Below are 27430 nucleotides of genomic sequence, written 5' to 3'. Positions count from 1 at the left end.
GCCCCAGAGTAAGTTGTTTCCAGGTATAGTGCAGCTGTCAATGTCTTATAGCCATTTATCACAGCCCATGAGTGCGAACGATGGGAGAAAATGTCTTTGTCCAAAATTAACGAATGGAGTTTGGCCACTTTATTTAGGGTTTGTTTTAGTACAGCAAATGACAGATTATTATCCCATAAGGTTTTTGAGCAGGTTGTCTCCAAAGCTTGCATGAGGAATTGATTTGCTTTGGATTTTTTGGGGGATTTAAGCTCTTGCCATGGGTAGGTATTAAGATTGTTATTACTTGCTTTTTGCTTGATCTGATACCACACCTTAATATATGAATATAATCTCCCTGGTATTTCGTTTTTTAATCCGAATTCAAGTCGCAATTGAGCTGGTGATGTCGTGCGTGGGAGTCGTAATACTTTTTTGTATATTTTAGTTGTCAAAGTGTTTAGTAGGTCAGGGTTGGGAGGACTTTATTTGCCATCACGGTTAGAAAGGGTTTAAAGATGGCCCTTCCAGTTTTTTGCCAGGGTACTTAGCTCAAATATCAGAGCGCCTGCTCTTTGGGTCAGATAATTCTTCTGTTCTTTTAGGCTAAGTTTGTCATCTATAAAAAAAACAAATATTTGTAAGCCAAGACTTTCTCTAGTGGTTTTCCTTTTAACCATATATCATGATGCAATCCACGGCGGTTAGTAATCAACATGGTTTTAGTTTTTGAGACGTTTAAAGCCAACTTGTTTGCCAACAAGAAAGCCGAAAGTTCAGTTACTAATCTGGTTAGCCCCACCTTTGTTAGGCTCAAGAGGACAATGTCATCTGCATAGGCCAAATGAGTGAGCTGTAAATCACCACGTTTTGGTGGGTGGGCATTGCAGTGGTCCAATTTCACAGAGAGATCTGAGATGAAGAGGTTAAATAAGTGTGGCGCAAGAACACACCCCTGTTTGAGGCCGATCGTTGTGGGAACTTTTCTCGACAGTCGTGTTCCATCACCAATTTTTACTTGCGACCAAGTATCAGAATAAAATAGCATCAAACCCCTTAGAATACACTCAGGAATTGCCCATGATCTCAATTTTGCCCACAGTAGATTATGATTCACACAGTCGAAGGCCGCCTGAAGATCAATAAAGCACATATTCAGATCCTGTTTTCTACTCATGCACTTCTCCGCGCTCATTGTGATGGGTAGGATATTTGCTGTTGTTCCGATCCCCTTCCTGAACCCCGTTTGATTTATGGGGATCAGTTCTCTCTCACCTGACCATGCGACCAAATCGTTCAAGAGTAGAGAAGCAAAATATTTTGCCTCAAAGTCCTGCAACGCTATCAAACGATAGTTGTTTGCTAAAGATCTTTCTCCACCTTTATAAATCGGCGTGAATATTGATCCTTTCCAGCTCTCTGGTACTTGGTTCATGTTTTGTATGTCTGAGAACAGTTCCGCCAGGCAAGGTCCCCAAAATTCCGGAGCATATTTGTACGCCGCTTGTTTTTCCTTTTTTGATTATTTTGATTGTTTCTTCTGCGGTGTATGGATTATTCTGAGGGTCCGAGCTTATTATATCACAATGGTCTCTGATGAACGATTTACCCCCTTTTTCTTCTACATGGCACGGTTTGTTTTGACTTTTAGTACGTGGGTCACTGCTTTGTGTTTTTTCCAGAGTGTCTGAGAATTTAGTTGCGAGAAATGCTGCCCACTCCGATTCCTGCACATTAGAACTCAGGACGTTACAAGGTCTTGTTAACTGGTTTATTGTTTGCCAGAATATATTAGAATTCTGTAGTTTTGAGCTGTAGATTAGGTTTGACCAAAAGCTGTCATTTGTTGACCTTTTATGTTCCCAGATCATGTTTTTATATTCTTTTCTTTGTGCCCTGAAACTAGCCCATTGGCTTGGACCATGATTTGCGGACTGTAACTTCCTTTGAGTTTTTCTAAGGTGTCTTCGCAGGTCTTGTAGCTCTTCGAGGTGTTTTTTCCTGATCCATCAGGGCCAGGTTTCATGACAGGCGGCTTCATCTTTGATTTTAATGTTGACAGAAAAAGAGACCATCCTTGAATAGCGTTCATTGAGGAACTCCTTATCTCAGTCAGTGTGTCCTTCATTGTAGAGAACCACTCATAATTATTTGTGTTGGACCAATTTATCCGTTTCAAATTGACAGTACTTAACTGGCCTTCTGGTCAGTGTAACGGTGGCAGTCTTTCCTTGTTTAGGTTAAAAATGCTATGTTGCAATGCATGGTCACTCACAGGGCAAACTTGATTTTGAAATTGATCACCAAGGGGATGAATGAAAGACTAACCATTGTAAAGTCCAGCGTGGTTTGAGAATGAGGACCATAGTATGTTTTCCTGGGGGGTTGATCCTCGGAATATGTACACGCAATCCCAGAAACTCCAGTTCAGTCACTAATTGGATTGCTAGACTGTATTTGCATGGACCTGCACCTCCTTGTAACTGTTGGGGGAGACCCCAGTATAGTAGGGTGAGATAGAGAAGGAAGAATACATATATGGATTAGCTTGATTTCTGTCCCTTTTTCTCTCCTCTTTTCTCTGATCTTTAGTGAAACTTGAATTGAATAGAATATCTCCCAGCTTACTCTCCCCTTTTGTTTCCTCAAGTTTAGCCCCTTAGTTGTTTGGCTGACACGGTCTTCTTTTTTGGTCTTTAAGTTTAGACCTAAGTAGGGAATCACCTAAAGTTGTATTCAGATTGGGCAAAATGAACTTTTAAAATGGATAATTAGTCTCCTAACTTCGGAGGGCCTCCTTAGGCTTAGGACACGAAGAAGGAAGAGGAGGGTTTTCCAAGGGAGGGGGGGAGTGGGGGTCATGGGTAGATTTTGGTGCACAGGTGGGGGAGCAGCAGGGAAAAAAAAATCCTCATCAAACAAACTGGTGCTCAGGCTCTAATGGGATAGTGAAGCTAAGGAATAAAGGATGATCACCAGCCAGAAGGTATAGATATATTTTTTTTATCGTGGAATGTCAATGGGCTCAGAATGAACCATAGAAGGGAAAAGATCCCACAGTATTTAAAAGATGCTCCCGCCAGATTATAATTCTCCAAAAGACTCGTATTAACCAGTAATGAGATGACAGATGTATTTAAATGTAGAAAATGGCTACTGAAAGCAGTATTTACTGACCTTCAGCTTACCATAAGAGGGGTAGTGTTTCTTTTTAAAACCAATCCTCAGATAACAATTGAGGACAGTAAAGTGGATAAGAACGGTAGATGGGCGATTGTTAAGTTAACGTGCTACAATCAAGCCTACACTGTGGTCGGGTATTATCGTCCTAACCCGGATGACCCTCCCCTGTTTGGTAATCTTCTCTCAGAATGTTTAGATTTCTCTGATCCTGTTATAATGGCAGGGGATTTCAATGTAGTTTTAGATGGTAACTTAGACCTGTCCACCAAAAACAGAGCTATAGTATATAATAAAACACAATCTCTGATTAAAAACTCAATAAAGGAACTAGGCTGGTGTTATATCTGGAGAGAGAGGATGGGTGCCCTAAAGAGCTTTACTTTCAATAATAAAAAATACGGGCACCAATCAAGAAAAGATCTATTACTGATAAGTCAAATTAAAAAAAAGATCAGGTTAGAGATGTCAGTAATGTGGGATCACACATGTCAGACCACTTGGCCATCACCCTAGCTCTGGTCCCTCCAAGTACTATAGTGCAAAAGAGATGGGCTGTGGATCACACTATACTGTCCGACGAAGATGTGATAAAAAACCTTGGGCTGGAATCTCAAGAGTTCTTCGAGAACAATATAGGTACATTTTGGGATGCCTAAAATGGCTTTTTAAGTGGGAAAATAACATCTATCCAATCTTACAAAAATAAGCAGTAGACATATTGATTATCCATATAGGATCCAGCGCTAGAACAGCAGGTGCAAGGAAACAAGACTGAACATAAGTCGCAACAAACTTCCATCCAGGCTCATAAAATGGACCTTGCAGGGGTAGTGGAAAGAAGGTTACAAGAAAGATGGGAAGTAAGCAAAATGCCCCATTTTAATTACAGAGAACGCTTTGGTAAGCTACTTGCATGGAAAGTAAAAAATGACCAGGCCAAATGTTTTATAAAAGAAGTGAAGCATGGAAATATAGGGATCCCTACTCAGACAAGGGATGGAATAAAGGAGGCTCTCCTAAACCATTTTGGGAAAGTTTATTAAGAAGATCTAAATATGTGGGGAGAGGTGGTAGAACAATGGCTGGGTCAGTAAGTTCCTGCAAAGTTTTCTGAATCCCAAAGGGAAGCAATGCCAATAATAGAAAGGTGAAATTAGAAATGCCATCAGAGCAGGGATATCGAACAAGGCAGCAGGTCCAAATGGCCTTCCCATGGAGGTATATAAAAAACTACGGGGATATCTATCCCCGGTTAGGGTTAGGCTGTTTTCAGCTATTTTCGAGAGCAGTAGGGAGATCCCCCCCTCCTGGAATTAAGCCATTGTTACCTTGATACTCAAACCAGACAAACCACCAAAATAGTGTTACTCCTGTAGGCCTATCTCGATGCTTAACTCCGATTATAAAATCTTTATCAAAATACTAGCAGGTAGGCTTAACGGGGTGGTGGGATAGATTAAGGATCTAACTTATAATTTATTCCAGCTATAGATACTGCATTCACATATAAAGTACCGTTGGCAGCTTTCACAGTGGATGCGACCAAACCCTTTGGCCTTACCTACAAAAAATCTTAAAGCTACCTAATTTAGGATGGAATTTCTGTAGGGCAATAGAATTATTGTACAAAAATCTGACAGCTAAAGTATTAGTAAAAAGAAACATCTCAAAATCTTTTAATATCTATAGGGAGACCAAGCAAAGGGTGTCCATTATTTCCCCTCCTTTTTAATTTATACATTGAACCCTTAGCGGAGAAGATAAAAAAAACAAGATAGCATACCCCTTTCAAATTTCGGTGCTGGGAGTAAAAATTAGGACTATGTGCCCATGATCTAGAAGTATATACCTCGGCGCTCACTACATCATACCGATAGTGTATATACCGGCTTCACTGTTTGGGCGGATCTCAGGATATGAGATAATTGAGAGCAAAACGGTCGTAATGACTTGGAACTTCAACTCGCAATTGAACCCTGTAAAAGAAGAAATGGGATACCTCGGTATAAAAACTGTCCAGAAAATAGAACAAATCACGGAAACTAATTTTCAAAAGAACAGTAAGGAAGTGGGCAAACCTTTACTCAGCTGGTCTCATCTCCCTTTGACAATATATGGTGGAGTCAATCTTGTGAAGGTGTCAATTCTCCCCAAGTGTACCTTTTTATTTCAGAAAATCCCCATGGCCTTTAAGGAAGAATGGTTTAAAATGATCCAGTCAAAAATCACCAGTTTTATTTGGGCATCAAAAGGCTCTCGAATTGCGTGGAAAAAGCTAAGAAGGCAATAGGATAAAGGTGGCCTACGACTGCCTGACTTATCTTATTATGCCTGGGTCTTTTTGGTAAAAGGAGGGAAATTGATATTTAGTTTATCAGATAGCTCTGACACTTGAAAAATGTTTAGAGCAATGCTCTATAATGTGAAGCGGGGAGAGCATGGTTTTATGCATATATATGGGGACCCACAGTTTTTCAAAAAAGTGTGTCTTAAGAACCCACAGGGCTTTGAAGTAACATGGCACAAAATCAGGAAAAAATCATAAGTTTACTACTATAGTAGAATGGCTCCTATTTGGGATTCTCCTAGGTCTCCAGAGTGGTCCAAGGAATGTCTGGCTCTTCCATTAAGAGAAGCAGAAATAATAACCCAGGGTCAACTGATTGTGGATGTAGTCTTACTCTCTTGGGAGGAGGCACAGGAGATAGCAAACAATCAGCTGTCAAGATTCAAATACCTTCAAAGAAAGAGCTGGAGTCTTACTGCTGGTTCTGGTATAGGATTATCAAATAAACTAAAATCTCGGATGATGACCAACATAACCCGGTAAAAAGATATGGAGAAATGGTACTGGCTGTTATTGGAAATATCAGAAAAAGACTTCAATTTATCATCAGCACTGTGGGAGAAGAGCTTGCCAGGAGAGCAGATAAAGCACCAAAGGCAAGTATCTTGTGAAATGTTATACTCCACAGTACACGCTGCAAATTTAAGACAGAACCCCCTTTCTGTCTCCACAGGGTCTGTTGGACACCGTATAAATTATCAAAATCTGGAAAAGGTGCTACGCCAAGATGCCCTAAGTGCGCAAAGGAAAAAGGAGATGATATACATGTGTCCTGGAATTACCTAAGGTCCAAGGGTTCTGGTTGGACGTGAGTAATACTATATTCTTGATACTATATGTGAGAAGTTGGCCTGGTATATAATGCTCACTAATTCTAGTGATCACTTTGTACCATGCCAAGCAACCCTTATGATGATGGTTGTAATTCAACCTTGTAGACCAGTTATCCTAGTGGTAACGTGGACAAAGCAATATGGATGAGCCCTAGGGGCCACCTAAACCATATACTAAGAAAGTGGTATAAGAGATACCAGGAGGAAAGTGAAGAGGCCTAGGGCCTTGGGAATCGCTGGAGCTATTCGAGACTGGAGTTAACTAAGTCGGGAAAGGCCCACGGGACTCGGGTGCAGTGTTCAAAGTGCACGCACTTCTCAATACAAAGTCTATGGTGCGTAAAAAGCACAAAGTTAGAAAGTTAGGAACCTTCCGAGTGACCTACGGAGCTGAAACTTAAAACACAGGCCCTTGGGATGTGTACCAGTGCAGGAGCACCGGCTGAGCTGAGTTACCTCACCCACAGGAAGCGGGTGCACAGGGTCGAAGTTGTGTCGGGTTTCGTCACGCTGGTCGATGGTGCTTGGAGCTGAAGATGTTGCAGGCGGCTCGATGAGAAGAGTTCCGGTGGATCCAAGGGTGGATCTGAAGATGTGAAGACCTGAAAGCAGAGGGGACAGTGTTCAAAGTCACTAGCCAGTGACTACCGTGGAACCAGATTGGAACCAGGCGATGTCGGGTGCAAACAGGCGTTGTCGGGTAGCTTCTTTCTGCAGCCACGTGGATACCCGGGGTTGAGGACGTCCAGGAGTCGGTCACGAGCTGTCCCACGTAGGCTTCTCGCTGTTGGCGGTGTCGGCGACCTGATCGGAGCAAACAGGCCTTGGCAAATGCAAGCCACGCAGAAGTTGAAAGATGCTGTTCACTCAGACCAGCAAGGTCAGAGCGGGTGCTCCTTTTCACAGGAGCTTGGGTAGGTCTGGAGCAACCAGACCTGCTGTGTAAATCTTCGGGTTCGTCGCCAAGATGGCCGCTGGCCGCGTGGCTAGTGGCCAGGATGGCGCGTCGAGTGGCACAATGCAAAAGGGCCCCACGCAGATCGTGGAGATGCTGGAGGGCTGATCTTCGGTGCAAGGGCTGCTCGGTGGTGGGGGTTCTCAATCCCTAAAGCACAACGTCGAGGATGCCTCAGAAGCTGCGCAGTCAGCTTTTCAAGTGTCTTTCAAGAGGTCCGGTCCCACGTCACTGGGTGCCTCCACGGGTCCCTTCTTCGCAGGGACTGTGGATCGGGCTCTGAGAGGTCTGGGAGTCTGGTTCTTGTCGGGCTCTGGGCTCGGTCTCCGGCGGGAGGCGGCGGCAAAGCAGACGTCGAGTTGCTGGTTGGTACCTGTGTTCACAGGGTGGCCACTCCTAGGCCACAAGGGAGATTCTCTTCAGTCTTCTGTGCAGCAGAATGTCCAAGTCCAGTCTTCTTCTTGTTTAAAGTTGATTTCGGGATGATCTGCTGTGCAATGGCACTGCTCCCCCTCTTATTCCCAAACTGGGGGTGGATCACCTACTAGGTCCCTCCTCTGGGAGGAACCAGGAAGGGGGGCGGTTACACCCCCTTTCCTTTGTCCAGCTCCGCGCCAGGACTGGGGCTGGAAGGCCCCAGAACCGGTTTGGACTGGCCTATGCACGGGGACACCTTGTGTGCCCCGGGCATGTCTGATTCTATTCAGCCCTGTCCTACCCAATACACAAAATCCTGTCTGGGGTGGTGCTCGCACCTCCCAAGGCAGGAAACCCTTTGTCCAGGCCACCATCTGCCGAGTTTCGGTCAGCAGCAGGAGGCCAGACTTGTGTCTGTGGTGGCAGCGTCCATTTTGTGAAGCTGAGGCTCTGTTTAACTTTAACCGGGGTTAAGGCTACACACATGTCGTGTCCCTCTAGAAGGGTGGAATGCTATCCCCGTCGCCAGAATTGGCGAGGGGATAGTATTCCAATTCGTATGACACCTTACTCGACATGTTTTGATAAAGCCAAACCAAAGATAGCATTTAACCGCGAGGATTATAATGCACTTAAGAGTATATGGTATGGCAATATCCCGGAACAGCTTAGGGAGTTGTTCCCGACAGCTGCAGACAGGCTCAGCTCATGCCAGAGCACCATCTCACATATTTCCAAGCACTCTGCCTCCAGGATTGATGAGGCCTTCCATAGGAGTGGCTGACAGGAACATATGTGTCCAGTTTAGGGTTAGGCACAGGCATACTGTACCTAAGTAAGAGGTGGTTACACCGACTTACCCCAGCTGAGTGATCAGCCAGTTGTGTCAAATATGGAGGCCAGGCCAGGGGTGGCACAATACGTGCTGCAGCCCCTGGTAGGCCTTGGATACACCTATGCCCTGGGCACCTAGGGTGCACTATTACAGGGGCTCATAAGGTGAACCAGTTCCAATTCGTAATGCACCTAGAGTGCATTGGCAGTAATTTAGAGAGAGAACAGCAGGCTGTGGGTCTGATTAGCAGGCCCACAGCCACATTAAGTCAGAAACCAGTGAAGCAAAAAGCAAAAATTTGGGGTGACCATAGGATAGCAGACCCTACTCTCCTACAAAACCCCCCCCCAAACGCAGGGACATTAGACTAACCTTGACCAGTTGTGTCTTCATGTTCTAAGTGGAAGTACCTGGAGAGACCATCTGCGTTGCCATGGTCAGTCCCTGGGCGGTGCTCCACTGTAAAGTCCATCCCCTGTAGGGAAATGGACCACCTGAGTAGTTTGGGGTTTTCACCCTTCATCTGATTAAGCCATAGGAGGGGCTTATGGTCGGTCTGAATCTTGAAGTGAGTGCCAAATAAGTATGGTCTCAACTTCTTCAGGGCCCACACCACAGCAAAGGCCTCCCTCTCTATAGCTGACCAACGTTTCTCTCTGGGGGTCAGCCTTCTGCTAATGAAAGCAATGGGCTGGTCCTGGCCATCTACATTAAGCTGTGAAAGCACTGCTCCCACTCCCAACTCAGAAGCATCTGTTTGGACAATGAACTCTCTTGAGTAGTCAGGACTCTTCAGGATAGGTGCAGAGCACATGGCCTTCTTCAGGTCATCAAATGCCTTTTGACAGATTTCTGTCCACTGAACCTTTTTGGGCATCTTCTTGGATGTCAGATCATTAAGAGGAGTCACAATGGACCCATAGTTCTTAACAAACTTCCTGTAGTACCCAGTCAGGCCCAAGAAAGCTCTGACCTGAGTCTGGGTAGTTGGAGGGGACCAGTCCTTGATGGTCTGGATCTTACTCTCCAGTGGTTGAACTTGGCCTCCACCTACAAGGTGGCCCAGGTATACAACCTTACTCTGCCCTATCTGGCACTTTGTTGCCTTGATAGTGAGGCCTGCCTTCTGCAGAGCCTCAAGCACTTCCTTCAGGTGGACCAGGTGATCCTCCCAGGTGGAGCTAAAGACAGCAATATCGTCCAGATAAGCTGCACAAAAGTCATCCAACCCAGTGAGGACTTGATTCACCAACCTTTGGAAGGTGGCAGGTGCATTTTTCAAACCAAAGGGCATCACCACAAACTGATAATGCCCACTAGGGGTAGAAAATGCTGTCTTGGCTTTAGACTCCTCAGCTAACCTGATTTGCCAGTAGCCAGCTGTCAAGTCAATGTGCTCAAATATTTGGCAGAAGCCAACTTGTCAATGAGCTCATCTGCCCTTGGAATAGGGTGTGCATCTGTCCTGGTGACAGCATTGAGTCCTCTGTAATCCACACAGAACCTCATCTCTCTCTTGCCATCTTTGGTGTGAGGTTTGGGGACCAGAACCACTGGGCTAGCCCAGGGGCTCTCTGAAGGCTCAATGACACCTAATTCCAGCATCTTTTGCACCTCAGTCTTTATACAGTCCCTGACGTGGTCAGGTTGCCTGTAAATTTTGCTCTTTACAGGGAGACTGTCACCAGTGTCCACCACATGTGTACACCAGTTAGTCTGACTGGGTGTCAATGAGAACATATGCCTGTATGCCTGTAGAACTTGTCTGCAGTCATGTTGCTGATGTTCAGTGAGGCTGCCACCTAAGGCCACACCATCAACTGAGCCATCCTCAGGGTTCTGAGTGAGCAGGTCTGGGAGAGGGTCACTCTCTTCCTCCTGTCCCTCATCTGTAGCCATGAGCAAGCCCATGTCTGCCCTGCTGACATATGCCTTCAATCTGTTCACATGGAGCACCCTGTGGGGGCTCCTGGGAGTTCCTAGGTCCACCAAGTAGGTAACCTCTCCCTTCTTTTCCAGAATTGTATGGGGTCCAGACCATTTGTCTTGGAGTGCTGCTGGGGCCACTGGCTCCAACACCCATACCTTCTGTCCAGGCTGAAATTCAACAAGGACAGCCTTTTGGTCATGCCAAGCTTTTTGTAATTCTTGGCTAGCCTCAAGGTTTTTGGATGCCTTTTCCATGTACTCTGCCATCCTGGAGCGGAGACCAAGTACATAGTCCACTATGTCCTGTTTAGGCTTTTTGAGAGGTAACTCCCATCCTTCCTTCACTAGACACAGGGGTCCTCTTACAGGGTGCCCAAACAACAATTCAAAGGGGCTGAAGCCAACCCCCTTTTGAGGGACCTCTCTGTAAGCGAACAAAAGGCAGGGCAGAAGGATGTCCCATCTTCGCCTGAGCTTTTCAGGTAATCCTTTAATCATGCCCTTTAGGGTCTTGTTAAATCTTTCAACAAGCCCATTGCATTGTGGGTGATAAGGAGTGGTGAACTTGTAGTTTACACCACATTCCTTCCACATAGCTGTCAAATATCCAGACATGAAGTTGGCACCTCTATCTGATATTACCTCCTTAGGAAACCCCACTCTGGAGAAAACTCCAAGTAAGGCCCTGGCCACAACAGGAGCTGTTGTGGTCCTAAGGGGAATTGCCTCTGGGTACCTGGTGGCATGATCCACTACCACCAGTATGAATCTGTGCCCAGATGCTGTAGGGGGATCCATTGGACCAACAATATCAATCCCCACTCTCTCAAAGGGAACCGCCACCACAGGTAGTGGTATCAGGGGGGCCTTTGTTGTTCCACCTGCTTTACCACTGGCTTGGCAGGTTTCACAGGAGCGACAAAACTCCTTGGTGTCTTCAGACATGTGAGGCCAGTGAAAGTGAGGGACAAGCCTGTCCCAAGTCTTGTTCTGGCCTAGGTGTCCTGCTAAAGGAATATCATGGGCCAAGGTGAGTAGGAAGCCCCTAAATTGCAGAGGTATAACCAACCTCCTGGTAGCACCAGGCTTGGGGTCTCTAGCCTCTGAATAAAGGAGTCCATCGTCCCAATATACTTTATGGGCACCTTGAGCATTCCCAGCAGCCTCAGCAGCAGCCTGCTGTCTGAGGGGTTCAAGAGAAGGACAGGTTAACTGAGCCTGCCCCAAGTCTGCCCTAGAAGGTCCCCCTGTCCCCAGAAACTCAACCTGATCAGGTTCAAGTTCTTCAGGGACAGTTCCTTCAGGGGTCTCCAGATCAGTTTCCTGTGAAGCCTGATCCTCACTTGTAGGCAGTTGGGAAGGCGCAGCCTTAACCCTCCTGTTCTTCTTCTTGGGAGGTACTTGGTCCATTGTTCCAGGATCCAAGACCTGTTTTGTTGAGCAGGGGTTATTACAGTTTTCCAGGGGAAAGTTGAGGTTACTGAGGCAAATGTAATCTCTTGAGTAGAGGGTGAACATAGCGATGAAGTTGATGATGAGGTTGGTAATGGTGGTTGGTGGTCTGGGTGTTCGGTAGGCTAGGGTTCTATTCAGAGTGCAATTGTTAGAGATGTGTAGCTTGAAGACCAGGTCTTTCATGGATGCAGTGGCATGCTCAATAGATGTTGTGCATTTGATGGATACCATGAAGATGAAAGCAAGTCCTCCTCCTGGCTTGTTAATGTGTTCCTGTCGAGCAATTTTGTAGCCTGCTTGGTTTATCATGGCGGTGTCAGGAGCCCATGAGGAGTAGAGCCAGATCTCTGTGATGAAGAGGATGTTGGGTGCGTCGCTACTCTTCAGTTCCATATTTTGCTGTTTTTTGCTGAGTTTTTGTGTGTTGAGAGGCATGCATGTAAGTGGTTGTTGATGTGTGGGTTTGCTGTGGCGTCTGTTGTAGAAGGGAGCTGTAGGCACTGTTGGTGCCTATGTTTTGGGAGGGGGTGTTGAGGGCGTTATTAGTATTTACATGTGTGTGTGGGTTGGAGGCTTCACATCTGGGTGCCAAATGCCATTAAGTAAGTCCTGGGAGGGTGAGAAGAGCTGGGTGTTGTGATGTAATTTCCTGTGCTGGTAGGTGATGGGAAATGTAGTCCTCTTTCTTTGCTTACACGTTTGAAGACATTTTTAGTGGGAAAACCGTGGGGTCACTTCCTGTCCAGATGGATGATGGGAAATTCAGTGATGTCACTTCCTGTGTAGGTGGATTATGGGAGATCCAGAGATGTCACTTCAAGTGCTGATGGGAAATGAGGTTTACTTGCTTGCCTTTTTTGAAAGATGGTTTTAGCAGGAAAACCCGAGCCGCATAGCTGCCTTCAACTAAAGGATTGCTTTGCTTCCATATATCTAAGTGGTCGACCACAACTAAATTTCAGCTCGCACACATATGTGCCCCCCCCCACATGCCCAACAGCTCTCACAATAGAAAAGTCAGATAAACATCAGCCCAAGCTTGCCGTTGGCAAGTGGCACACCTCGAAAGGCTCAGAGATGGATGCCCCTGGAGAACCCACTCCTGTTTGGGCCACTTCATGGTCACTTGAGGCCCTGGAGGTGAGAGCCCTACTCACCTTTCCAGAACGGGCAATCACCTTCATGGCCATGATGACTGCCTTACTCAACTTAAACCATGTGTCTCCGACTTGATGGAGTGATGATGCATGCAAAGTAACTTACCAATGGAAAAGGTGCTGGAGGTTTATCAAGGGAAAAAATGAGGACCTGAAGGTGCGATCAAGATGTAACAACATAGGAGTACCGGGCATCCCAGAATCCACCACCATAATCCCCATTGAGGGCTATACGGAGACTCTCCTTTGCACCCTACTTAGTGACCACTTGACCACCATGTTTTCCATGGAGCACAAACATCACTTTTTGGGATCCTGCTCCCGCACGGGCACACCAGCATACCCAATTGTAGCATGCCTTCTCCATTACAGTGACCAGGACATTTTTCTGCGCTTTGCTCTTGAAAAAGATTTGATTCAATACTAAGGCAGGAGACTATACATCTACTCAGACTTTACCCTGGTTGTCCAGTCTGCTCATAGAACGTTCCTTCTTGTTAAGCACCTCTTTATGAAGTCAGGTGTCTCCTACTACCTCCTCTATCCAGCGAAGCTTTAGGTTACCCTCCGTGGCAAAACTCACTTTTAATAATGTTCTGCCACAAACTGTCCTGCAGGCCCTCAGACATGGCCTCACAGACTGACCCAGATATTGATAACCATCTCAGTGATAATGAATAAACTTTCACAATGCAGCCTTTGATATGCCACTGGTCCCAATGTTGGGACGGGAGACCACCATTCTCTTTATTTTACCTAAAGGATGATTCAGCTGGTTTTGTTTGCTTCTTTTTCCGAAGGGAAAGGGTTTCTCTTCAAAAAGATCCCCCTTTTAGGAACTGACCCATGTAGTCCCAATTAAAAAACTACAGACCCTTCCCTCCAAATTTAAAGTCTGAGTGATCAAGACCAGCAGTGAGCCTGTGGATTCTGTTTGGATTCCCCAGTCAGTGGAATACCCAGCCTGTATTTTACATACAGCGTTTTGTTTAAGCTCAGGGTATATCAAATCTAGATAAACTGTGCAGGGAGGGCCATGATCATTGCCAAACTAGTTAACTAAAATCTATCAAGGCTACTGCGCAATACGCTTCCTCAAATGCTGATATTCTTGGTATTGATCATTAATCAGATCTGCATTAAACCTGCCTTACTCTACTAGGATCAGTCAATAAGGACCCCATATGCACCTCATTCAAAACATTATTTGCATGGATTGACCATGTGCTCCTCGACAGCCAGCATTGGAGGTTGTGTCTTAAATATATTGCGCCTTTCGTTTTCTCAACAGCCTGACCCTATATAGCTCTGGCTTGAGTGCAGCAATTTCCAATTTGGGTAAAAGTAAGCGCAGAATACAGTGTCAATAAGGAGGTGTCCAGCCCCAACCTCAGCAGGGCACTTAGAAAGTTGTTCTCACCACTTGCAATGGGTATAGGTTTGCAAAACCCCAAAGCTCAGCCCTCTAGAGTGCTGCTGCCTTTTGTTTAAATATTTGAGTTATAATACTAATATTTCTTGCACCGGCCTTATGTCCAAACTTCAAGACTGCCCCACCCATTTGTGTCAAGACAGCAGTTATCTTTTGTATATGTCTACCCCAGTGCAATTCCTCAACAAACCGTATCCCCAGATAATCGTACTGCTTAGTGGTTTCAATAGGCACGACGTAAATCAAAGGCTTCTGCTGAAAACTGGGGGACAGCCTCAGTGCCATACTCTTAGTTTTACATCCATTATTAGTCAGTGATTTGTTATCACAGTAACCCACATAAACGTTTTAATAACCTGTGGATCGCATTTTCTGTTTGCGTCATCAATACTGCATCACCAGCAAATAATATTATCGGAACCCTCCTTCCGGCTACAGTGAGGACATCTAATTGATCTTCCGATAAATATTCCACTGCATCCTTAATAAAGAGGCTAACGAGTAACCAGCACACACCTTTGCCTTACTCCCTTTTGTACTGGAAAGGTTTCTGTACATTCATCTACCGGCCTAACTCTTGCAGTATTGCCAGAGTGAAGAGTCTTTATAGCCTGTACCAAGGTGATATGAGCCCCTTGATCCACCAATGATCTCCACAGATTCTCCAGATCTACTATGTCAAAGGCTGCTTTCAAATCCACAAATATTAAATACAGTGAGTATTTCCTCACGACTGAAAACGTATGTGAAAATATATATGATCAATTTGCTTGGTCAATGGTACCTATCCGTGACCGAAAGCCATCTTGCCCTTCTGTCATAATGTTGCAATTCTCCACCCAACTGAGTAGTTGGTTAAGAAGGACTTTCCCAAGCCCTTTCCCTGCCCCACCCAGAAGGGAGATTTGGACAATAGTTAGAGGGACTGCCACAAACACCTTTCTTGTATATAGGTACAATCATGGCTTAACGCCAGGAGGATTGTACAATGTTACCAATTAAAGCTGAGGTAAATACCTTGGTAAGAACACTAGCCCTCAAGTTGGGCTCCTCGCGATAGATGTCAATGAGCACAATGTCGGGGCTTGGTGCTTTATGCTTCTTTATGGCACTCAATTCTCTTTCCACTTCCAATACAAAGATGTCAATCACACAATGGCCCTTGTATATGTCCTCACACACTAATGGGGGCAGGCAAATCTTTGGGCTTGGCACTGTACAAGGCCCTAAAATGATGAACTCACGCTGTTGGGCCAAAATGATACTACAAGGCTTCCTTTCCACCCATGTTATAATTTCCCAAATGTCTTGGTGTTTTCATCATAGGAGGTCTACCTCAGTTCTGCCTATAACGTGTTCTGAAACAGTGATTTCTTAGCTTTTAAGAGATGTTTGTGCTCACGCCTTCTTTTTGAAATAACGCTCCACTGCGGGGGTTACAATGAAACCATGTCAAGGAACGTGAGACAACTCCCTGATTACAGAAGTATTCTTTGTCATATCAGCTATACCCTTTAATTAGTCTCCTGTCAGTAGGACTAACAATTTTGGGCCCAATAAGTTTTGACCACAGAACTTTCAACTCATCTATCATATCGTCATATGGCGCTGAAATTCTTCTGCTACGATTGACTGGGGCATTCATAATTATGGCTCCTTGTTTGGCCACTATGCGTTCAAGCATTGGGAGTTCTAGGAAGTATTTCTTACTCTCCATCTCATTCTACTCCTACTATAGTTGAAGCAATTTCATGGCTTGTAATGCCCCTCTCTTGAGGTATTAATGCTAGCATACTACTTTGGACTCAGCTTCGGACAGAGAACAACAGGGTTGTGGTCGCTCTACGCTCTTCTGATAACAGACAAATCACACACACATTCTTATCTCTCAGTATTAATTATATTATAAAATAGTCGATTAGTGATTACCTTCTCCCATTATCAACGTCACTTTGGCATTGATGTCCAAAGCAGTAGGGCCAATAATAAAAGGTGGATTGTAATTTATCAGCAATTCAGAAAATGCTTCACCCTTCTTGGTTGATTTAAAACAACTCATAGCAGTCTTGAGGATGCCCAGACAATGGTCTTTAATTAGGAGCTAACTTTTAATATTGGTGTCAGATGTTTGTGTATAAAAATCACCACAGATCAATAACAAATAATTCCTCCTTTTGCCCTTCTTAGATAACTTGCAATAAGCAATATCCTCCCTGATGTTTCCGATATAGGAAACAAAGGGGCATATTATCAAGAAACAGCGATAAAATTATCACCGCTTTGGTTTGATTGCTATACTGAATGTTTATATTCCACCTGGTTGGTCCCACAGGTTCAGGCGATCTGAAGGAATTTTGGGGCATATTATCAAGAAGGGCGTTAAAATTATTGCGGCTTTAGCGGCAGGAAACTGCTGGTAAAGTGGCGATAATGAGCTTGATAATATGCCCTTGTGATTTCCCATAGAAGCCCATGTTCTGGTGTGAACATGGGCTTCTATTGGAATTCCCAGGTGCATATTATCAAGCCCATTATCACCACTTTAGCTGCAGTTTCCTGCTGCTAAAGCATCTGATGCTAATGCCGCAAGTGGGTGATTTAACTGGGATGATTTAGACAAGATATTGAATAGGAGTCTTGTATTGTCAGTTATAAATCGCCCTTTTACCAATCCAGATTGCTCTTTACCCAGCATATCCGGTAAGTAAGAATCTAGACATATGGCTAAAGCCTTAGAAAAGATTTTATAGTCAATATTAACCAAGGATATGGGTCTATAGTTTTTACAAAATTTAGTGTCTTTGCCATCTTTGGGGATAAGACAAATGTGTGCTTCTGAGAAGGAGCCCGATGAACCACCTAACATGTTAAAAGAATGTATTAGGGAATGTAACTTGGGCATGAGATGTTGGGAAAAGTGGAGATAAAATTTGACCGTAAAACCATCTGGTCCCAGTGCTTTATCCTTTTTTAGATGTTAAAGGGCCTTAAATAATTCTTGTTGTGTTAAATCGGACTCCAGAGGTATGATGAGATTTCTGGATAGTAGAGAAAAATTGTGAGAGAAAGTGATCAGTGGGTTGTGTTTCAGACTTATAAAGACTTTATAAAAGAGGGAGAATTCATTCGAAAATTCTTCATCTTTGAATTTTAGATCTGATTGATCTTCATATATTGATTCAATGCTTAATTTGTTATGTTTGATTTTGAAGTAATCAGCCAATATTTTCCCTGCTTTAATTTTTTCCTCCATAAAATTTGGCACTAGATTTTAACAGATACAATGAGGCATCTTCTGTTGATTTCTTATTAAATTGCATTTTGGCATTAATGAGATCAGTCAATTAATCCTTAGAGAGAGATGTGTAGTAAGAGTGCTCCAATCTCTTCATCTCCCGAAGGAGGTCTCTAGTAAATTTTCAAGCAATCTTTTTTTTCGTAGCAACAAAGCTGATTATAAAATCTCTCGCAGAAGCTTTAAACACATCCCAAAGAGTTGGGACAGACATGTTTGAGGTCTGATTATTCTAAAAAAAATTAATCAAAAAAGGAAATAAAGGAGGAGTTAAATTTAGGATCTAAGAGGAGAGCGTTAATAAATTGCTACCTCCTAGAACCTGCGGCTTTAGGCAAAATGTCCAGGCCAATTGAAACAGGGGCATGGTCTGATAATGAAATGGGACCATTCTCTACAGAAGTAAGAGTTTGCGAGATGGCGTGAGAAACAAATATATAATCCATTCTGGATTGAGTGTGATGGGAGGGAGAATAAAAAGTATACTTCCTGGTAGTTGGATTGCAAAGATGTCAGGCATCTAAAAGTTTATGTTGAGTGATTGTATGAATAAAGGACTTATGAGGTTCATTGGGAACAAAGAAGGCCTTGGAATTTCTGTCAATAAAAGGGTCAAAAGGTTTATTACGATCACCAGCTAGAATAAAATTGTCTTCCATGCAATGGGAAATCTGCTTAGCCAATTGGGGCCAAAAAGAGGGTTTAACAGGGGCATAAACGTTAAAAAGAGAAACTGGAGCATCCTTCAATGACAATTTGACATTTAACCATCTACCATCATTGTCTGACTCTTGGAATACAAGAGTGAACGAGAGAGATTTGCGACATAGTATCATAACTCCATTGCGTTTGCCATCCCCTGAAGAATAGAAAACTTCACCCACCCAACCTTTTTTTAATTTCAAAGACGCAGCATCTGAGAGGTGAGTTTCTTGCAAGAATACAATGTCAGCATCTAATTTGGCTAAGTGGGTCAGAACCCTTTGCCTTTTGATAGGAGAATTTAATCCCCTAACATTCCATGTAATTAGTTTTAAAGACATGAGTTATAAAAAATAAAGTGAACAGAGAATGATAAGCATAAGTCCAAATCGATTAGACAACTTTGGGGAGAATGGGAAAAAGTATTGAGGAAACAGATAATTAGATCAGAGACAGGGTAGAACATAATAGAAGCGATGGAAATAGAAAAAAGGAATAAGGGGTTTGAATAGAAGAAATATAGAATACCATGAGATGATATGTGTAAGGAAAACGAGAAAGAACTATGCTTGATACCGTGTTGAAGAAGAAAGTTTAAAATTGTAAAACAACAAAGAACAAAAAACCAGACGAACAACATACCTCCATGAAGGGAACAAAAAAGGAGGGGTAGTTCGAACCACGTGGAGCAGACGAGACGTCCAGCGAAGACTAGACCAAACTAGGAGGGGATCACGCCAACACATGGGTATAACTGTGGAAGATAGAAAAAGAAGAAACGAAGTATACAAACTTTTTTTAGCACTTATTCAATATCAACCTGAAGTGAAAATAAATACATGACAAAAAATAGCAATATCAAATATAACAATAAAATGCAAAACAGTGGTAATTATATAACACCATAAAACCTGCATTTAATGACTAAATGATAACTTTAGGAAAATAACTGATAAAAATCAAGTAACATGTGAGGATGATGGACCTGAAGAGTCCATAGGGTCAGCCAAATATGCATTTAAGAAACTTTGCAGGCGCACAGGATCTTCATAAGAAGTGGTTTTGTTATTGTAAGTCACTTTAAACAAGCATGGGTTGAAAAGGCCATTTCTGGCACCCAAAGAATTGAGGGCAGGTCTCATGCCGAGGAAGGCTTTACGTCTTGAAGCGGTAGCTCTTGAATATTCCTGTGCAAACCGGACCAAGAGATCTTCTGAATTGCCTTTGCAGCTGCCAGAACCTTAACAAGTCTGTATACTCAAAGTGCAAAATGACACCTCTTGGCTTCTGAGATGGTGATGGGTTGGAAGCAGTGCAACCTAGTCTGTGGGCGCGTTGAATATATAACGAAGTACCATCTGGCAAATGACGAATTTTGGGCAAGAAAGATTTAAAGAAAGCAATAGATCCGACCCCTCAACATCTTCTGCTAAATTGTAAATACGTACATTATTCCTCCTATTACGATTTTCAAGGTTCTCAACCTGTTTTTGTATAATGAGACATGAGATTGCAAGGAGGTAACACATTTGTTGGTGTCTTGGAAAGAGGAAACATTTATCTCCACAGATGTAAGTCTGGCGTCCAATTGCGAACAATTATCTGAAAGAATTTGTAGCTTGTTGTTTGTTTCCTCTACAAAGGGTATAGGAGCTCTTATTTCTTCAAGTAGAAGTTCCATTGAAACTGGGGAGGGTGGTTTAAGTGGTGAAGGGGGATCCTTTTTCAAGCATTTCATGTTAGATTTCCCTGGTCCAGCCTGCGTGGATTTCATATAGGTGGTACAATGATCAACGTCCAGGATTCCCAAGGATTCCAATTGAGAGAGTTGAGAGAAAACTGTTGAGGTTTTAATAAAAATATGCTTTCTTTTAGAAACAGTAGAAAAATTACCTTTTGTTCTGCCCATCAAACCATGGAATAAAGATACTCAAAAGAAACATCACAAAACTGGCCAAGGTATTATGAAGCAAGATGAGAGCGAACCTTCAAAATGTATGAAAAATTAAGCCAGATAAAAATACAAAAAAATAGTATGAGCCTTTGAGCGCCTGATAAATGTTTGGTCAGCGCCTCTGAAATAACAAATTCCACCACTGTACATATTTCCATATTACATTGGAGTTAAGGAGGCATTATCTATATAAAAATGCACCTAAGGAGAAAATTGTGAAGCAAAACAGAGAAAGCCAATGTGCCTTGTTGTGAAAAAGAGGGCTTATCACGTGTGAATAGTGAAGTGAATACAAAATGGAGGCTAAACCACATCACCTCACACTTGTAAACAGGTGAGGTGAAACTGGGTTAAAACGCCACCAAAAATCCCTTCTGGTAGTAAAAAAAAACAGTTCCCATGCCTGAGGATGCTCTATAGAAGCATTAGAAAGCTGTATAATCCCCACTTGTGCCAAAGAGGAAGAGCAAACGTACCGCGATAAGATCTGCAAAATGGCGGCCATCAGAACAGGTCCACATAAATGCGCAACGTTGCCAAAATGAAGCACTTTACCGTAGCAGTGTTATGAGCGGAGGGACACCACCCATTCCTGCTTTATTTCACCCACACAGTGCACTTGAGAGCGCTGCGATATGTTTCTTCTAGGCGCGATGTATCCGCCTCGGTCCGGGAGCCTCAGTCCAACACCTCCATCCCTGCCGGGCTCCAAGCCCGGCCCGCGAAGGTTGCCTTTTGGCACTAGGCATATTGTATCAGGGACCCTATATTTTCGGTCCCACCTAATGACTTCTGCAAAAGTGAGAAATCAGAATACAGGACTCCATTTAAACTGGTCATAGCTTCTGAGCTAATAAATTCTTGAAAAACCTCTAGATTGGGTAAGAATTTACAGGTAAAATAGTTAGCTGGAATACTCTGAAATATGTAATCATCTAAAGACAAGGGCCTCCAATGGAAGTTCTGCTACTTTCTACAGGCGCTTTCTTAGTCTCCCCTAGGGACTCTCCTGAGTCATCAAATATAATAAGGCCATCTAATTTCCAAGCCTCTTCTTTGTTCAACCTCTCACAATGTGTAGCACATGCTGGTGCATTAGGAATGGTGTAATCAAGAAAAATGAAGGAGCTGTTACTCAGACAGTCTTTATCCGGGCATTTTTGTTTCCCAGTTGACACTTCAGGACCTTGGTTCTCACAATCCCGAGTAAGGTGCTCCAAGGGCTATGGGGAGAAAAGTCATTAGCTTCTCTGTGTTTCTTTGGGATGCAAGTACCAGACTTTACTTTCTCCACTCACTTAGTCAGTGGCTCTTCCAGAAAGTTGTGTTGCCGTATAGCCTTGATTGAGCTTGTGCCTGGGCTATTTGATCAGCTATATCAGCTTCAAACTCACATGCATCCCCTTTTGAATTCTCTTCTCCAGGTTTTTCTGCACTACCATGCACAGACCCACTTCTGTGTAGTGTTGTTCCCAAATTCTCAGTCAAACTTCTATATTGGCTACCCACCAAAGTCATGGGACTAAGCACTGCACAAGCGATTGGCATGGGTGCAGACTCCTTGTTGATCTCCAGGCAGAATCTTGTTATTAACGTGGGAGCAATACTGCTAGCAGTGTTGGTGGTAGGGGGAGCCTCTGCGGAGTCAGCCGTGATTCTGGCTCACCCGCTGACATGGTTATTATTCCTTCTGTGTGATTCTTTTTCCTTTTGGATGAATGCCAAGTAATTTGTTGTATACTGTTAGAAAGCATCTCCGGACCACAATGTATATGATATATTGATTCAGTCATATAAAAACATATTTTTGTTAACAACAATACCCCAGTGTTACCATACATGAGTGTTTTATTGATGGTATGTAGAGAACTAATTTTTTATGATCAACTAACTACTGAACAGGGGTGTGTGATCTGGGTGGCGGCAAGATGGCTGCTCTCTGAGTGAGCAATACCAGCTGAGCACTCAATTCATCAAACTCTGGAAGTCGATGAGCCCATCCAGGCTTACCTCATCTGAGCCTATACTGCTGAGAGCTCCGGGAGGCATGAGAATACATTTGCTACATCTAGCAGGGGATGTCGTGGCGGTCATATACGTGTGGCCTAAACGGGGGGACAGCTGAGGCCACATGGAGGCCTGAAGCCTGCCGGAGACCGTGCTCGCTGGGTGCCGAGATCCTGCTCACTGGGCCAGCTGATTTTGACGATCCCTGGAAACCATCCTGAGGACCTGGTAGATGTCCATCGGTGCATGTCTCCGTGATGTCTGGGCTGGCCTGGGCGCCTCTTGTCTGGGTGGCCCGGAGTACACCCTGCTGGCTGCACTTGATGCCTCCTATGCTACCAACCCCGGAGCCATGACCACAAGTAAGGATATAAACCGGATAGGTTGTGTACCGTTCCCTGCTGAGATTCAGTCACGCCCCTCATACCATAAAGGGGCCACGGCGGGCATACTGAACCATCCTGATGGCCCCCCTGCAATGCGTGTTGAGCACTGAAAATGGCCTGGTCTCCCCCCTTCAGCGCTCCAGCGGCAGCAAGTGAGCTGTGTTGAGAGGTGCGGTGGTGCTGGGCTTGGCTGGCCCTGCTGGGCTTGTGATGTTCTGTGATGTTCTGGGCAACCAGGATAAGGGGCGCCCCTTTAGGGAAAGCCCCCCCCCCATTCCAGCGCAGGTTGGATTGCACACCATTTGGCCTACCTGCAGTAGGAAACACCGCTACCTGCTGGGCACATCAGAGATAGTGGCCTGCACGGCTTGGTGTTACTTGGTGCGCCATATATTATGCTGGATGTGGATTCTGTGGAGCTACACCTCGGAGGAGCTGTCTACTGCATGACTGTGCCTGGAGTGCCTATACCTAGGGCCTGGGGTCTGGGCCTCCACCTGTGAATTGCCTCAGGGTTGTTCCGGGATGGTACTGATGTACGTGGATAACATCAAGCTATAAATTCACAAACCACGCAAGTTCAAGTTCAAGTTCAAGAATTTGTGACTATGACAAGGGAGGGTATCCAGTTTGGTGGCCACTCAGGCATGCAAATAAACTAGAGTAAATCTACCTTATTCCCTCTCACTGACACGACACTCCCTGTCAGAGTCTTACTTGAAGTTTCCCAGGTTCTTCACAGGAGCAGAATGACGACTATTCCCAATGCCTCCTCCAGACTCCCACCACACCCCAATATCAGCTCTAGGTAGCGTGAAGCAACTCTCGGGGGGAAGGGGTATGAGCCAGAGAAGAGACTGCCAATTCTTCAATATCTGGCATCTTCTGAATGCAGCTACTTTTAACTATTTCTTCATACTGCTCTCCGTTCAAGACACTGTAACCCAAAACACAAATTACTACAGTCCACTATAATCTGGCTTCTATTGAATTCTGTGTTCTACTGGTCTCCCCATAACTTACCCATAAAGAACTTGGTATTTGCCCCTCTTCTAGTATGCGGTATTCTTTTCTTTTTTAATATCCTCAGAAATGAATAGTGCGAGAAAAATCTGTGAAGATAAGCAATGCTTAGTATTTAATTATTTTTCCATTTTTCCTTCCAATTATTTTATTTGTAACACCTTCTCTTTTACCTTTTTGTTTTCTTAGTGGTGGTTAAATGTAATCTTTTCTTTTTGCAGGGAAGTCACTATTGGGAACTTTACAGAAGCTGAAACCCTCAGGTGAGTCTAACTAGAATTTAAATGACCTTCGTTTTAACTTTTTAACTGTCTAACAGGTAATGCTTTTACTGACTAATTATTGATAAGCACCGTACTGCTACTAATACACACAACTCTGCCTTCCTCTATGAGGTACTTGCGTGATTGACCAGAAACTGGTCCGAAGGGAAATTGCTGGAACTTCCACCGGAGTCTCTGAAATGCCAAAAGCTGCAATCGCTTCACTATGAAATTGAAACCCGACACTAGGAGATTACTTTCTTCTGACAGGATTCGTTAACGCCTAAATCTGCTTTGAAAGCTACACGGACGCACAGCCAAGCACTGTTACTCGGGTAATGGTCTCAGTGAAGTGCGCACAGCTGAGGGCGCGCCCGTTCCCCAGCTGTGCCTGAAACCACTCACTATTGAAAATAGGCTAAAGCGCTAACCCTGGTGCAGCCAGCCATCTTGGAGGCATATTTCCTGACCAGTACTGTCCAGGGCTGGTCATTGGGAGTCCAATAGAATTTTAGATTGCCTGGTCAAATCTTATTTTAAGGATTAGTGGTAGCTCCCACTAAATGGAGTCTTTTAGTCCTGGAGTTTGGATTCCTGACAGTACCCCTCTGTAAGGGGGGTTCCCCAGGTTTCACCTTGAAAGGGTTTTGGTAATGAAAGGTTTTCTTTATTCTCGGGACATTCAAATTTGAACATGGTCCTCAAGATCTTTCCTCAGGACCATAACCTTTCCAATCCACTAAGTAGTACAGTCTTCTGTTCTTCCACTTAGAATCTAAGATTCTTTTTACCTCAAATCCTTCTCCATTTTCGGTTTGACTGGGCTTGGGAGGTTTACCAGGCCTAAGAATTGGTGAACATTTCTTCAACAAGGTGACATAGAAAACTGGGTGAATTTTTAGTTGAGGAGGCAGGCCTAATCTATAGGTTACTGGATTTAGTCTTCTCTCAATTTTTAATAGACCAATGAAACGGGGTTGGTATTTTCGGGTTCCTTTTAAATTCAAATTTATTGTGCTAAGCCACTCCTTGCAACCTATGGGATAGACATCTTCTGGCCTTCTCTTCCTGTCTGCATAGCGTTTATACAGTTATTTTGATTTTCTAACATCACTCTAGCTTCTTCATGAGTTTCACCTATATTACCTAGGTACGTGACTGCAGGAACCGAACTATCAAAATTACCAATCATCAAATTTGGGTGTTAACCATAGTTTAGGAAGAATGAAGATTTACCTGTGGAACTATTTTGGGAATTATTGTTTGCAAACTCAGCAGCCCAGAGAATATCTGTCCAGTCCCCTTCCTGATCTAAGAAAAACAATATTAAATATTACTCCAACTCCTGATTAGCCCTCTCGGCCTGCCTGTCTGTCTCTGGGGGATAGCTTGTAGAGAATCTAGTTTCAATATTCAACTCCTTGGTAAAGGCCTTCCAAAAATGGGACAGGAATTGTGAATCCTGATCAGAAATGAGGACCTTTGGAATTCCATGTAACCTTACTACATGCAACGGAACTGTGTAGCTAGTTCCTTAACACTAGGAATGTCTTGGAGGGGGACAAAGTGAGCAATTTTGGTAAATGCATCTACAAAAACCAGGATGGTATTGTAGCCCCGACCAGAAGTTAGGTCCACAATCAGATCCATGGTTACCGAATGCCAAGGATGAGGGAGGGTCGGCATGGGTAGTAACACACTTTGTGGTGCCTGCAGTGTAGGTTTTCCCTGTGCACAAACTCCAAAACCCAAAACATATTGCTTAATGTTCTTTGTCATGTTGGCCCACCAAAATTGTCTATTTACCAACTCTTCAGTCTTGTTTATTCCCTTGTGACCAGCCATAGGATGGTCACGGCAGTTGGGCAAAATTTATTTTTGTAATTCCACAGCAGGGATGAACAGAGCTCCTTGGTGATAAGGTAGATCCTTTGAGATTTCCAGAGAAAAATCAGATGAAACCCATTGCTGAAGGTCATCCTGAGAGAATTATCTTTACACTTTTTCTTAAAGAGTTTCATGAGAGATGAGTCCAACTATCTTTGATTCTGGGATAATCTTCTGGTCTTCTATTGAGGCCCTTGGTCCTTCTGTACCCAACCGAAACAAGGCATCCACCTTGCCGTTCTTGTTTCAGGGCCCATAGGTGATCACAAATTTTAATCCGCAAAATATAAGGACCATCTGAGTTGGCCTGGTGTCAGAGTTCTGGCTGATTTTAAGAACTGCAGATTCTTATGCTCTGTATACACGGTTACAGTGTGTCTGGCTCCCATCAGATAGTGTCTCCACTTCTTGAAGGCATCCTTGACAACCATTAGCTCTTTTTCAGTGATCACATAGTTGACTTCCACTGGTAGGAGTTACCTAGAGCGGTACGCAACGGGCTGCAATTGGCTGGTCTCTTTATGTCTCTGAGACAAGACACCCATATAGCTGGATCCAAAGCATCAGTCTCCAAACAAAAAGGTTCCATTGGATTAGCATGGAAGAGAATGGACGCGATGGTGAAACTCTTCTTGAGAAACTGAAAGGCGTTTTCAGATTCAGTTGACTAGGAAAAGGGAAATCCTTTTCAAAGTGAACGATTAATTGGAATTACCTTAAGAGAGAAGTCTTGGATAAATCTTCTTTAAAAATTTGCAAATCCAATAAACCGTTGCAGCTCTTTCACAGAGGTTGTAGACGGCCAATCCATAACTGCCTTAATCTTGCGTGAATCCATGGTGATTCCATCAGGAGAAAGGACAAACCCGGAAGGAAATCAACTGAACGTACATGAAAGGCACATTTTTCAAGTTTGGCATACAGACTGTTTTCATGCAGCTTCTCCATAATCCCTTTAACATGTTTTTGATGCTACTCTTCAGATTCAGAATGATTAATATATCATCAAAATAGCACTCTTGTCAATATACTGATTCGAAACATCATTAATGAAAAACTGAAAGGCGGCTGGCACATTGCAGAGTCCATAAGGCATGACCTGGTTTTCAAATAGACCAAACTTGGTCCTGAACAGGGTCTTCTATTCTTCACGCTCCCTGATCAAGTGATATGCTCCTCGCAGATATAGCTCCATATGAATTTTCAGTCCTTTCACTTGGTCCAAGAGTACAGAGATTAGAGGCAAAGGGTATCTGTTCTTGATTGTAATCTGGTTCAGGGCGCGATAATCAATGCAGGTCCACATATCACTTTCTTCCTTCTTGGGCACGAAAAGTAACGGCGAGGAGACGGGAGACTGCGAAGGTTTAATAAAACCGTTCTTCAAATAA

Source organism: Lissotriton vulgaris, chromosome 3_1 (assembly GCF_964263255.1).
Source record: "Lissotriton vulgaris chromosome 3_1, aLisVul1.2, whole genome shotgun sequence".
Taxonomy (NCBI): Eukaryota; Metazoa; Chordata; class Amphibia; order Caudata; family Salamandridae; genus Lissotriton; species Lissotriton vulgaris.
The sequence above is the reverse complement of the archived record's forward strand: the minus strand, read 5'-3'. Positions refer to the sequence as shown.